This window comes from Eublepharis macularius, chromosome 2, assembly GCF_028583425.1.
Source record: "Eublepharis macularius isolate TG4126 chromosome 2, MPM_Emac_v1.0, whole genome shotgun sequence".
In the NCBI taxonomy this organism is placed as follows: domain Eukaryota; kingdom Metazoa; phylum Chordata; class Lepidosauria; order Squamata; family Eublepharidae; genus Eublepharis; species Eublepharis macularius.
Genome location: NC_072791.1, coordinates 30,301,648 through 30,315,736, shown reverse-complemented (window position 1 = coordinate 30,315,736; position 14,089 = coordinate 30,301,648). Strand labels below are relative to the sequence as shown.

At 42.5% G+C, this 14,089-nt stretch overlaps 1 protein-coding gene across 1 annotated transcript in view; it reads right to left on the bottom strand.

Annotated features, from left to right (window-relative positions):
• The window catches only part of LOC129323641 (alpha-1-antiproteinase F-like), a 33,873-nt gene extending 26,079 nt beyond the window's left edge, over nt 1-7,794 (bottom strand). The window contains exon 1 of the mRNA XM_054970170.1: nt 7,787-7,794. The gene's annotated coding sequence lies outside the window, so the exon portion shown is untranslated. The remainder of the gene's footprint in view (nt 1-7,786) is intronic.
• Between the last annotated feature and the right edge of the window lie 6,295 nt (nt 7,795-14,089).

The window sequence follows — 14,089 nt, the reverse complement described above, 5'->3', positions numbered from 1 at the left end:
GGTCTAAGGCTCTTTAAGGTAAATATCCATTGTGCTTCCTTTCTGAGTAATACTTTCTGAAGATCATATTTAGGGATCCTTGGATCAGAGAACAAAACAGTGAATTTGAAATCATCATGTCTATGATTATTGTTCACAAAATGTTCCACCATAGGTGCATCCATTACTTTGAGTCTAATTCTGGACATATGTTCCAGTAACCAGGATTTTAAATGTCTAACTGTGCTATCTACATACACCATATTGCATTTACATAGTATTAAATAGACAACACCCGCAGTTTGACAGGTAGTAAAGGTTTTAAGTCTAATTATCTTGTCATAAGTAGGAATCTGGACTTGGTCTCCTGTGATAGCAAGAGAGCAGAGATTACAATGACCACACCTAAAGTGGCCAGTAGGACGATTACCATCAGCTGTAGATGTTTTAAAGTCAGAGTGGATAACTAAATCCTTCAAGTTTTTAGTACGACTAAACCCTATTGAGGGGGGCAATTCACATCCCCCAATATCATGCAATAAAGACCAATATTTATGGACAATGTTTTTTAACTGTTGTGCCTTCGGTGTGAAATCCACTGCCCATCTAATGCGATCCTCATAGGGCTTATGTTTAGGTGTAAGTAACCCCTGACGTGATGCTAATTGTGCACACTCATGGGCGGCAAATAAAGTCTTTTGGGGGTAACTCCTGTTGTAGAATGACTGTAACATCTTTCTGGATTCCTGCCTAAACTGGGAATCTGCAATGGCATTACGTTTCAAACGGAGTAATTGTCCAAGGGGTATGTTAGTTTTTAAGTCATGGGGATGATAGGAGCCAAATTCTAAATAAGAATTCCGGTCTGTGGGTTTCTTATAAGGTCTGACTTCTAAAGTGTTCCTAGGAGATCTGTACACTGTAAGATCAAGAAAGTGTACACTATCCAAACTGGCTGTCCATGTAAAGTGGATGTGTTCATCAACTGTATTGAATCATGTTCCTATCTCATCATAGTTATCTACACCCCATACTACCAAAAAGCAATCATCAATGTACCTACAGTAATAGACAATCTGTTCAAAAAATGGATTGGTGAGTCTATTAGATATGAAGGAATCTTCCAGGCTAGCCATGTAAAGGTTAGCCACACTGGGGGCTGTAGCACACCCCATGGCTACTTCTTTTTGTTGAAAGTAAAACTGACTACCAAATCGAAAAAAGTTCTTTTCAACTACCAGATCGTACAATTGAATAAGAAATTCTGTGGATGGCATTTTAACAGGGCGTGCACGCAAAACTGTCTCAATAATGTTGCGAGCACCCTCATGGGATATACTTGTATATAAGGACGTAACGTCCATAGTAACTAGCAACGCTTGCTTGTCAATCAACATGCCCTCAATGTGATGTATAAAGTCACAAGAGTCCCTGATGTAGGATGATGTAACTTGCACAGCAGGTTGGAGAAATGAGTCTATGTATCTCACCAAAGGTTCTAATATGGAATTACTCCCTGAAATGATGGGGCGGCCAGGAGGTGGAAATACCTCCTTATGGACTTTGGGCATTATATAGAAGAGAGGGATCCTAGGTGAAGGATTCAAAAAGGCTCTATGGGTCTTATCATCAATTTCTCCTAATAATAATGCCTCATCCAGAACTGTCCTAATTAACAATTGTATGTGGGGAGTAGGGTCATGAGCAATACGGAGATAATGCTCTGTGTTAGTAAGTTGTCTCATGATCTCACCCACGTAAACATCAGTGTCAAGGATGACAATGCCTCCTCCTTTATCTGCTGCTTTGATAGTAATAGTAGGACCTTGATCAAGGGATCTCAGAGCCTCCCATTCCATTTTAGTAAAGTTATACCAAACATGATCAGGGGAGCTTTCTATTTTCTCTAGGTCCCTAAGCACCATCTTCTCAAAAGTAGTGATACTGGAATCAAATACTGGTGGGACAAATGTAGAATGACTCTTCAGTTTCTTAAAGGTGTCCCCCTGGCTGTGCTCATTGCCAAAAAACTTTTTCAATTTGATTAACCTAATCAGTTTAAATAAATCAATTCTGCTCGGAAAGGCATTATAAGAAGGTGTGGGCACAAACAAAAGACCTTTATTAAGTACATCCATCTCAATGGAATTAAGCTGTCTGGAGGATAAATTAAAAAATAAACTTTCCTTCTGTTGCGGTGAAAGGAGCGTTTGGCCAAAAAAGAGGACCTAGGGTAAACGGTGTGGTTTCTGAGATTATGGCTGCTGGTACCCTCATCACCTGAGTTATCAGTTTCGGAGGGTTCCGAAGTATCTAAGTCGGAGTATTGTGTTAATGGTCTAGCCCAAGTGAATCTCTCTTTCTTAAAGGACTCCTGGTCCCACCATGGGTATATTTTCCCAGTGGCATAATCATTCGAGTCACGTTTTAATTTTTGGCTTTAATTGTCCTAATTTTGGACTCATATTCCTGAATGTGTCTCTTTAAATCTTCCAATTTTTTATCAAACTCAGTGGTGGGTACCGACACTTTTAGTGTTTCTGAAACCCGAGTGATCTCTTTGTCAAGATCTGCTATCTCCTCTTTGCAAGTTTCCAAAATCAAAGCAATCAAATCTAGGCTGCATTTATTAAGGATAGCGGCCCAGCATTGGCGAAAAGCATCCTTTTCTCCAAACATGCCCGGAGGCTTATTCATACGCAGACCACGTGGAATTTGCTGTAGTCTACGGTATTCACATAAGGAGGTCATGTGCAAATGCATGTAGTGTGTGGATAACTTTGATGAGATAGGAACATGGTTCAATACAGTTGATGAACACATCCACTTTACATGGACAGCCAGTTTGGATAGGTACACTTTCTTGATCTTACAGTCTACAGATCTCCTAGGAACACTTTAGAAGTCAGACCTTATAAGAAACCCACAGACCGGAATTCTTATTTAGAATTTGGCTCCTATCATCCCCATGACTTAAAAACTAACATACCCCTTGGACAATTACTCCGTTTGAAACGTAATGCCATTGCAGATTCCCAGTTTAGGCAGGAATCCAGAAAGATGTTACAGTCATTCTACAACAGGAGTTACCCCCAAAAGACTTTATTTGCCGCCCATGAGTGTGCACAATTAGCATCACGTCAGGGGTTACTTACACCTAAACATAAGCCCTATGAGGATCGCATTAGATGGGCAGTGGATTTCACACCGAAGGCACAACAGTTAAAAAACATTGTCCATAAATATTGGTCTTTATTGCATGATATTGGGGGATGTGAATTGCCCCCCTCAATAGGGTTTAGTCGTACTAAAAACTTGAAGGATTTAGTTATCCACTCTGACTTTAAAACATCTACAGCTGATGGTAATCGTCCTACTGGCCACTTTAGGTGTGGTCATTGTAATCTCTGCTCTCTTGCTATCACAGGAGACCAAGTCCAGATTCCTACTTATGACAAGATAATTAGACTTAAAACCTTTACTACCTGTCAAACTGCGGGTGCTGTCTATTTAATACTATGTAAATGCAATATGGTGTATGTAGGTAGCACAGTTAGACATTTAAAAGCCCGGTTACTGGAACATATGTCCAGAATTAGACTCAAAGTAATGGATGCACCTATGGTGGAACATTTTGTGAACAATAATCATAGACATGATGATTTCAAATTCACTGTTTTGTTCTCTGATCCAAGGATCCCTAAATATGATCTTCAGAAAGTATTACTCAGAAAGGAAGCACAATGGATATTTACCTTAAAGAGCCTTAGACCCAGAGGCTTGAATAGTGACCTTGATCTCTCCTGTTTTTTGTGAGTTGTATTTTGTTGATGTATATACAAAACAGTAAGTTTTGTCAGGATCTCTTCTCTGCTATTATTCATTGATATATAATTGCCCCGGTGGCTTTGCATGGTGCTACTGTGCCATATGATACTGGCTGAGACTCATCTTTGACTTCATGTGCACTCTGTAAGAATTTACTTTTGACTGGTGGTAAGTCTTTCATACTTTGTTCTTTATAAGTATCATGTTATGGTTGATTATATGTGCACTGTTACACTTTTTTATGTTGTTAATGATAGAATTTCGCCCCTGATGACGTGAACATCACGAAACAGCAGTATTCAGCCGGCCCTGACTGTTGGGCGCAGCAGGCAGCTATTCAGCAGGGCACAACAGGCAGCTATTCAGCAGCCCTTTGGTTCCCTTTTCTACCTGGAAGAAAGGAAGTTTATTTGAAAAGAAATATTTACTCTGTTGGACTTACCGTTTTTGGACCCAATTTCTTCCTTGGAATTCTCTAACCATTGTACTTATTTTGATTCTTTGTACACTGGTCAATTAACTGTTTTTGTGTTCACTGTTGAATGTTATTTCTTGATATATTGGAGAGTGTTGGTACTCCAATAGAACACATTTGATACTTTGTAACTGATTCATTGCTTATGCCTACTTTTGTGCTTGCACCTTCCTTGTTTATTATTATCCCCATAACAAAACACCCTGTGAGGTAGGTGAGGCTGAGAGAGCTCCTAGAAGCTGTGACTTGCCCAAGGTCACCCAACTGGCTTCAAGTGGAGGAGTGGGGAATCAATCCCAGCTCTCCAAATTAGAGTCCCGTGCTCTTAACCACTACACCAAACTGTCAAGCAGGTTCTAGATAATAATTGAGCACAACTAGTTAGGAGTTCTAGGACTTTAATAAACATGTGAGATATCCCATCACTACCGCTTTTTAAGTGTGTTGTGAGAAGAGAGGCTGAGTTGGAAGTGAAAGTCACTTTGCTTACATTCAAATGCATGCTGTTCCTTCATTCAAGGTGTGTAGTGAGGAAGGCTGCCATCACTCACTCTGAAAGCACTCTGCATATGTTCAGAGGCACTCTTCTCTCATTACTAAACTTTTATGCCTCATCAGAATCAGAATTCTCTGTGATAGATCATTGAGTGAGTTATTATGACTGTGCCTTATTGTCCCTCTTCTTTAAAGTGGAACAAATGTCGTTAGAATTGAATATGTCATTAAGGGTATATATGCCTGCTGTAGATAATTGATTTGACTTATGGTTTGCAGGTTATGGAACATTTTAATCGTGATCATGTTGGCTCCACTATTGTCCACAGACTTCCGCAGTCATGCTCAGAAATATATCTGATTCTCATCTGTGAAACATTGCAGGGTTTTTAATTCAAAAATTTCACCACCATCTAAGGAAATCTTGAGATCTGTTATAGGGGGCAAAGATTGTTATGGATAAAATGAGTCAGAATCAGCTTGGACACAGAATCAACAAATAGAGGAGGGTTAGGGGCAGGACATGGTATGATGGCTGGTAGCTCTAGGAATCGCTTCAAACACTATGGTTTTACCATAGAGCTACCCACCATCTGGGAAACCACAAAAATGATATTATCACTCTTGTGACAGTGCTGTTTTCTTTATTTACCCCCTTCACTTGGAGCAGTGTTTGGAAATAAGAGCTTGGAAAGGGGGAATCTCCTGCCCCTGCTGGGGTCTTGGCAGTCCTAACAACAAACTACCATTAGGTACACACCTATATGCTAGCGTAGGACTTTGGGGAGCAAGGGGTTGGATCTAAACACAATTTCTACAGACAGAATGGATTTCTGTCTGCAGAGTGCGACTTCCTCATCTCTCCTCTCCTGCAGAAGGACAAATGATCCTCCCAAAGTTGTATCTGGGGGACAGGGTCTCCAGGAATAGCATGATAGGGGTGTCAGAGTTCTGCATTATGGCCATCCCTTCTGTTTGTGGAAATCCTCCACTAGATCCAGCCCAAGAACACATTAGGGTTTTAAATTCTGCTTATCTGCCCCAAGTTCAATGCTTTTGGGAAGCATTTTTTCCCGCTTCCACACAGGATCATAATGCACTCATGCACCTACATGGGTCCCCCTGGATTTTCTCAAATCTTTCTCAAACATGCTTTGCTCTGAAGTTTTGTGAAAGATCACAGTAAAGCCTGAATGGATGCTATGTGGGTGTGAAATCTGGATTCTTGAGCCACATGGCATCCATTTTCCCAGACCCTGTCCCTGCAGCTGCCCCTTTCTTCTCCTGCTAGCAGGGTGCTTTTTATTTTATTTGAATCCCCAGCTGCAGTCCCTTCCCTTGCAAAGATATACCTTTCCCCTTACATCTCAGCAAGGGAAGGGGCTAGAGACTTATTTTTTTTAAATGAAAACTGGGAATTCAGCAAACCTGCTACAACTACTTTTGTGGTATATAATCATCATCATCATCATAACAACAACATTTGCTTTATATACCACCCTGCAGGATGACTTAACACCCACTCAGAGCACTTTACAAAGTATGTTACTATTATCCCCACAACAAACACCCTGTGAGGTGAATGGGGCTGAGAGAGCTCCAGAGAGCCATGACTAGCCCAAGGTCACCCAGCTGGCTTCAAGTGGAGAAGTGAGGAATCAAACCTGGTTCTCTAGATTAGAGTCCTGCACTCTTAAGCACTATGCCAAACTGGCTATAATGATATAATTGATATAATGATATTGTACTGCCATTTTCTTTAAAAAAAAAAAAGAATGAGGGAAGGCGGGTAGTCACTTCTGAGGGATTGGGGCAGGAAAACTGTGAGGAAACCAGCTATGCGGAAGCCTCGTTGCTGATGTGCTTTATCTGCAGCTGTACCAGCAACAGGGAAACCACAAAATGCTGACCCTATGTGGAAAATTCCATTCTCTGTGGTTTTGGTAATGCAACAACCATACACTCTACTAATTACATACCATTTATTCATCCAAGCTTATATACCATAGCCATAGCCACTGGTTCATTTTGATTCTGGGACATTAGGAAGGACCTCCCCTGGGTGGGAATGAAGCTGAGAAGTGGGGGAAAGTGACATCAGGTCAAGGGGCCACAGGACAAAGCAGACTTTGGCAAGGGGCCTGACAGAAGGAAAGTTGGAGGGAAAAGACAGAGGCACAGAAGAGTCAAAGAAAAGAGACTAGTACTATGGGGAGTATAGAAAATTGGGTGGATGCAGGGGGGGGGAAGAGAAAAAAAAGGAAGCAGCAGGGGCCTGAGGGAAGGAGCAGAAGTAGACAAGGAGACTGTGACAGGAGGCAGTACCACTGAGCCAAGAGCCCTGGCAACGAGGGGCTCACTGCCAGCTCTGACCCTGCTGCTTCTCTTCTTTGCAGTGCTTGCCCAACTCCTCTGATGGAGGGATCAGTGACAGGCACCAGGAAGAACCAAGGCTGCCCTTCACCTCCAAACCTTGCAGTCAGCCAGCCCAGTAGCGGCCAGATGCAAGGGGGCTAAAGAGAAGGACTGGGGGAAACAGGCGGCAATGCAAACAATGGTAAAAACAACATGAAACAGGGAAGGAAAATTGGAATTAGCACTTGATAGATTCTAAGTTATACCATTTCTTTGTGGAGTTAGTTACATGGTGCAAGAGCAATAATTTAGCAGGTACTTTGCTATTTATTAGACTCTAATCTTCTCTTTTCTGCTTGTTTAGAACATTTGTAACCCACACTCCTGTTTCAAAAACTTTTCAGACAATGTTCGATGGTCTTCTATATCTTTTCTCCCTTGAGACCACAAGAAAGTCAATATAGAACCACTCTGTATTTCACCTGTGGTTGACAATACACTCATGACTTGGGGAAGAGAATGGATGCAGTGAAATACAGTCCCTCCTGAAAAATCAGAAATGTTAAAAATTCATCCAGTGAAACCAATCAGCTATTGTGCAAACCATTCTGACCAGTTTTAATACTGGTCAGAAAAGAGTCTTTCAAGACTTACCTTTACATTCAAAGGTCTCTGTCTGAAAATGAGAGGGGAGGAGGAAGGAGATCTCTGTGTAAAACTATCATTTATATGGTGGGATATTGTTGAGAAATCTATGCTTTCCTTTAAACAATAAATAGATACTGTAAGGCTGGCGCGAGAAGAACAAATATTGATCAAGAATTATTTTTCATGGACACCCTGAGTCCTAAGTCCATTGCCAATTGTCCCCTAGATCAAGCAGCCACAGCAAATATATTGTCAGGATGATGCATAAGAGCAATTTCTGGTCCCATATCAGAACAACTGACAAATCACTTTTCTTGTGGTTTGTTTTCTGATAATAAGGTTGCAATGCAGGAAACCATTATTATGGAGTATCCCTACTGAAATCGCTATTATTGCTGTAATGTAGCAACCATGTCTATTAATTAAGAAGTAGACGTTGCCTGAAAATAGAGTTGCCAACTTGCCAGCATCCAAGTGGTTATATAGCAGCAGAGTATCACGGAACAAGAACTATAGTTAACAGAACATTGTGAAAGCTAATGACAAACAGTTAAGGAATTGTCAAGAGTTTTATAGCAATATCAATATCTTTTTGGTAAAGTGCAAGGAAGAATAAATATATTTGATTTAAATAAATATGTATGGTTTTTGTACAATGATTACATGTCACAATTCAAAATTCCACTTTTTGTAATTTTTATTACATTTATCACGTTATACCACTGACTCTGAAGAAGATCTCTGGAAACAGGACTACAGCCTGATTCCCGTTGTAGTCACAGGTGGACTGGGACTTTCTCATGTGATTCCTGGACTCCTTGGATTATTTCTTATGTAGCAGGACTTTGCAGATGTTTTTTGAAACTTATTTATGAATGGACTTACCGGCATTAGCACTTTAAATGAAGTAAAATTTCTTGCTATAATAGGATTATTTATAGAGGCTTGAGGTTCTCTGCTTTTTAGCATTGACTTTTTGTTCCTGTCTGTCTTCTACTATAAATGAGACTTGTGGAATTGTGACTTATGAAATTATTGTACAAAAACCATACATACATACATAAAAACCATGCTGCAATGCCAAATCTGGTCACTTAATCAGAAGTGATGTCACGTGTTGCCACATGCTCTATCAATCCCCCCAAACTTCATGGGTTTACTATAGAGCAGCGGTCCCCAACCTGTGCTCCATAGGCTGCCTGTGGCCCCTGAGCTCTTTTTGTGCGGCACTTCAACCTGCTTGTTTGCTGCTATCACCCTCAAGGCATTTTCCCTCAGACCCACGATATGCTTCCTGCCTCTTCCGACTGCTGTTCTTCCTGTTCCTTTATGGCAAAAAACACAATAGCACCATTGTTTCTTCTGGTCTCCATAGATCCTTCTGTCAGCCTCCTCTTGGTCTTATCCTCCATACCAGGCTGTTCTGGGTGCTTTAATGGCCAGCAAAACTCAGGTATCTGTACCACTTAGCTTTTTCACTCCTTCTCTCTATGCATTACCATGTTAAAGGCTATATATGACTTTTAAAGGACAGCAAAAGGGCTGGTATTTTTGCACATATAAAAAAAGGATACAAAGTCTTTTGCATGCTGAACATTTCTAGATGCTCCACCCGTCAAGGCTGCTCCAAGTGGCTTCCAAGGTTACCAGGGAGGTTGCTGCTGCAGGCAAAAGCATTCTTCCTTCCTCAACAAGAGCTGGTTGTTCTGGCTTTTTGCCTCGCTTGCTTCTGTCTCTCCTCTCCCACCCACTCCAGCTAGAAGTCTTCTCATACATTCGTGATTGCAGAAGCCGGTGAGCGGCCTCTTAGGTAGAGAGGGAAGGAGTACTCTCTTAGCAGGGAAGCTTATGGGATTCCCCTTTAGACATCTTCCTCCAGCCAAGTTCCCCTCCCCCCAGCTGCCATTTTGCTTCTCTTGAGTGAGGCTTGGCTGGCAGGCAGTGATGTGTAGTGCACCCTGCATATAATTTGAAGCCAACAATGATATATCCTCTGCTCCAGGTGGAAGGCTGCTCTTAGGGCTGCAATTGTGCCATCTGGTAGGTCAGATTCATAATCCATTTTTTAAAAAATCTTCCTAGCCTGTGCATAAGGCCCAATATGCCTGAGAACTGTAGAGGCAAATGTCTCTTCTTTGGCATGGTTGAACTGCAAATTCTCAGCTAACAGCAGCTGGAGTGGGGTGGATTTGATGGGAAAGGGAAGCGTTAGTCTCCTACAACTATGCTCCTCATATTTTTATTTATTCAAGGATAATCTTGAATCTCTACTCCTCTGCTAAAAATTCTGTAAGAAGATGTTTGGAAAAGAAAGTGCTGTTTCAAAGAAATGAAAAATTGCAGATGAGAACGACGTCTTTGATGACAAATGGACTACTGCGTACTTCTTTGTTTTTAACAAGGATAAAGTAGTTTGCCTGGTATGTCTTGAAATTGCCTCAGTATTAAAGGAGTACAATGGGCCGTGTGGGACTTGTTACAGTTCCGCCAGGCCTGTAAGATGGAGATGTCCCACCAGGCCTATAGTAGTGGTTGAGGCGTGGGTAGGGTTGCCAGGTCCTCCTACCCCCCGGGTGGGAGGTGGGAGGCCCGGTACTTCTCCCGGCCTGGGCAATGACATCACTTCTGGGAAGTAACATCATCATGCAGGGCACAGGCCACCCTGGGAGCGCTCCTGTGCTCCACAGGGGCCCAAATTGGACTGCTGTGGAGTGCTGCTGCCCTCCACAGTGGCCTGATCCATGCCAATCCAGCCCTGATTCAGGTCCAGATCAGGCCTCTGCAGTGCACGGCAGCACACCGCATGGCCCAGGAGCTCGCCACATGACCCAGGAGCACACCCCGGGAGGCATGTCTCCCCCCCCCATGCTGAACAGTTAAGTGGGGGTGGAGGGTGGAAGTAGGGGATCCCCTGCCCCCAATGAGGGACTGCAACCCAAAAATGGCTGTTCCTGCAACAATACCGGTTGGAAAGAAGAAGGGAAAATTCCCTGCAGGAAGCAACGACACTCAATGTGCAAAATCTCTCTTATAATAATAAATATTTGATTTACAAAGTGCACGTGCCTCTTACTTCTTCAAACAGTGTTACAAATCCATTCATAACTACAATTCCTAAACATACAATAATCCAAAGACGGCGCAGTATACAAATGGACTTAGGTTTGGTAGAAACTCAGTCCAGCTCCAGTCCTTCAAATACTTCCTTTAGTTAGTTTGTTCATTCTTCTCATGTTGTTATTTCAATCCCAGGTTCTTCCAGGTAGGTGATACCGTTCTCAACGTTAAGGGGAAAGAAGGACCGCCACGCTCAATCTGGGGCCGGCTACGAACACAGATTTCGTGCCACCTTCTTCAGGAGCGTGTCACCTGTGGTTGACAAGGATCTATGAGTCTAATACCAGCTATAAACACTTCTCCCACATTTATACTTGTCATTTTGTACTCACACTCCCCCTCCGAGGAACCATCACCACTTCATATCTCTCCCGTCCTGGACAATGGCTAGACCTGCGCTCTCTTGCGTATTCACCCCTGCGAACTGCACCCTTATCTTCTACACCAGTTGATTGGGAACACTCCTTCTTAAAAAGACAGCACATAATTTTCACATCACCTAGCATAATCACTGTTCTACGTGGACCACTCACAAAAAACAACTCAAGGACAGTTCATTGTTCAGTCCCTTGGGCCTGACGGTATCAAGTCTGTGTATCCAAAAGGCTTCTCGGCGAGACTCCTTAGATTACACAAACAACAGAGTATATTTATGGTGGGATACTTCCAACACCAGTAAAGACATAAATCGCAGGGTCACTTGGGCAGAACCGTTAGGATCCTTCTCTGACAGAGACCTCTGGCCCCTCTGACAGCTCTGGGGAAGAGGGACCTAGCAACCGCCGACTGCGGAGCAGAACGATATTTTCCAGCAATAGGGAACCTTTTTTAGGCAAAGGCAAGAAAAGACCATTTCCCAAACCCAGACAGAAACCTTAGTGGTCAATCTCTCCACACGCACTTTAGAACCGGCAGAGTATTCGGTGCTTAACAAAGGGTTGGGCTATGTGCCCACACCTAGATACCAGTCTTTTCAAACAAGAATAGATGTTTTCAAATTGATCCGGCTGATAAAATTAAAAGCATTTTTCAGTGGCACATCTGGGAGTAACAACAACCCAGAGTTTGAGATACCAAACCGCCTTAAACAAAAATCCACTTTCATGCCTCCCACGTCTGATCACAGGATCGACACGTTTGAATATATGGTCATGCGGGACATTGAGCGATTGGAAAGGGAACCCATGAGAGTATGGCAAAACTTATCTAGTGCGGAAAAAAGAGCAATTAACACCTTAAAGAATGACAGGAACATAATAATAAAACAGGCTGACAAGGGAGGAGGGGTGGTAGTAATGGACCGTGATATGTACATAGGGGAAGTTATGAGGCAATTAGGAGATACCTCCAGTTACTTGTGGATTCCCTCTGATCTAACGGACCACATCAAAGACGTTATTAAGGTGGTCATTGATGAGGCAAGGGAAATGGGGGAAATTGATGACCAATTGCACAAGTTATTACAGGCTAAGACACCACGCATTCCGGTCTTTTATATACTACCTAAAATACATAAAAAGACTCCCCCCCCCAGGCCGCCCGATCATCTCGGGGTGTGGGTCCATTTTGGAACCATTAGCAATACTGATTGACTCGGCCCTGAGACCAGCAGTAGCAGCTATACGCCCTCTCTTATTAGACACCAGAGACTTTATTAAGAGGATAGAAGGCACTTACATGGAGGAGGATGCTTGTCTCCTCACCATGGACGTAGCGTCTTTATATACCATCATCCCGCATGACCTAGCTAGAATAGTAGTGGAAGAGGCATTGGAATGTGAGACAGGGAAGCAACTAGATAAAAATTTCCTGTTGCAATTATTAGACCTTGTGCTAGAAAAAAATTATTTTCGCTTCCAGGACCAGTTCTTTTTTCAACGTAGGGGAGTAGCCATGGGGTGCTCGGCAGCGCCGAGCATAACAAATTTATTTATGAGTAGATGGGAGAATCAACATATTTTACACCCATCCAATCCATTCGGAACAAAGATCATCCAGTACTTCCGGTACATTGATGATCTTTACTTTGTGTACAAAGGAATAGGTACAGTGGAGGAGTTTTGTGGGTGGCTTAATACTAGAGACCCCAATGTGAAATTTACTTGGCAATATAATAGACATGAAATCAATTATTTGGACGTGATTACGTTCAGGGGGGTGGGAAATGAGCTTAAGGTAAAGACTTACAACAAGGAAACTGACAAGAACTCATACTTGCACTTTAAGTCCTTCCATCCCCGGCACCTACGTGTGAATATTCCCTTCAGCCAGTTACTAAGAATTAAGCGCAACTCCTCTTCCACAATTGATTTTGAGACAGACGGGAGGAAGCTTTGCAATCAGTTCAGTAGAAGGAGCTATCCTCAAAAGGTTGTACAGACAGCCTGGGAGAGAGCAAACAGTGTAGGAAGGGAGTCGCTCTTTAAACCAGCTGTTAGGGACCAGGAAAAAAGAATGGTCTGGGCTTTGGATTTTACCCCGAGAGCCAATCAGATCAAAAGGATAGTGTATCAACATTGGACGCTGTTAGAAGGCATAGAAGGCTGTGAATTGAAACCCAGAATAGGCTTTCGTAAAACTAAAAGCTTGAGAGATGATCTGATACGGGCAGATATTAAAGACGGAGACAGGTTACACAACTTACCACGGGGGAATTTCAGATGTGGCCACTGCCAAATATGTAATGTATTTTGTGAGGGGAAGGAAATTATGATAAGAGGATTTAGGGTGACCATTGACCATTTTGCAAATTGCAATACTAAAGGGGTCATATATGCTTTGGAGTGCTCCTGTGGATTGTTGTATGTGGGGTGCACGTTAAGACCTGTGAAAGTGAGAATATTAGAACACATATCACGCATCCGCAACAACATTCAGGAAGCCCCCCTTACACAACATTACAAGGAGTATAGTCATGTAGAGAATGCCCTTAAGGTAATGATTCTGGAGGTCATTACTAGGAGTAGTGCTGACACATTACAAACTTGGCTTCTCCGCCAAGAAGCCTTTTGGATACACAGACTTGATACCGTCAGGCCCAAGGGACTGAACAATGAACTGTCCTTGAGTTGTTTTTTGTGAGTGGTCCACGTAGAACAGTGATTATGCTAGGTGATGTGAAAATTATGTGCTGTCTTTTTAAGAAGGAGTGTTCCCAATCAACTGGTGTAGAAGATAAGGGTGCAGTTCACA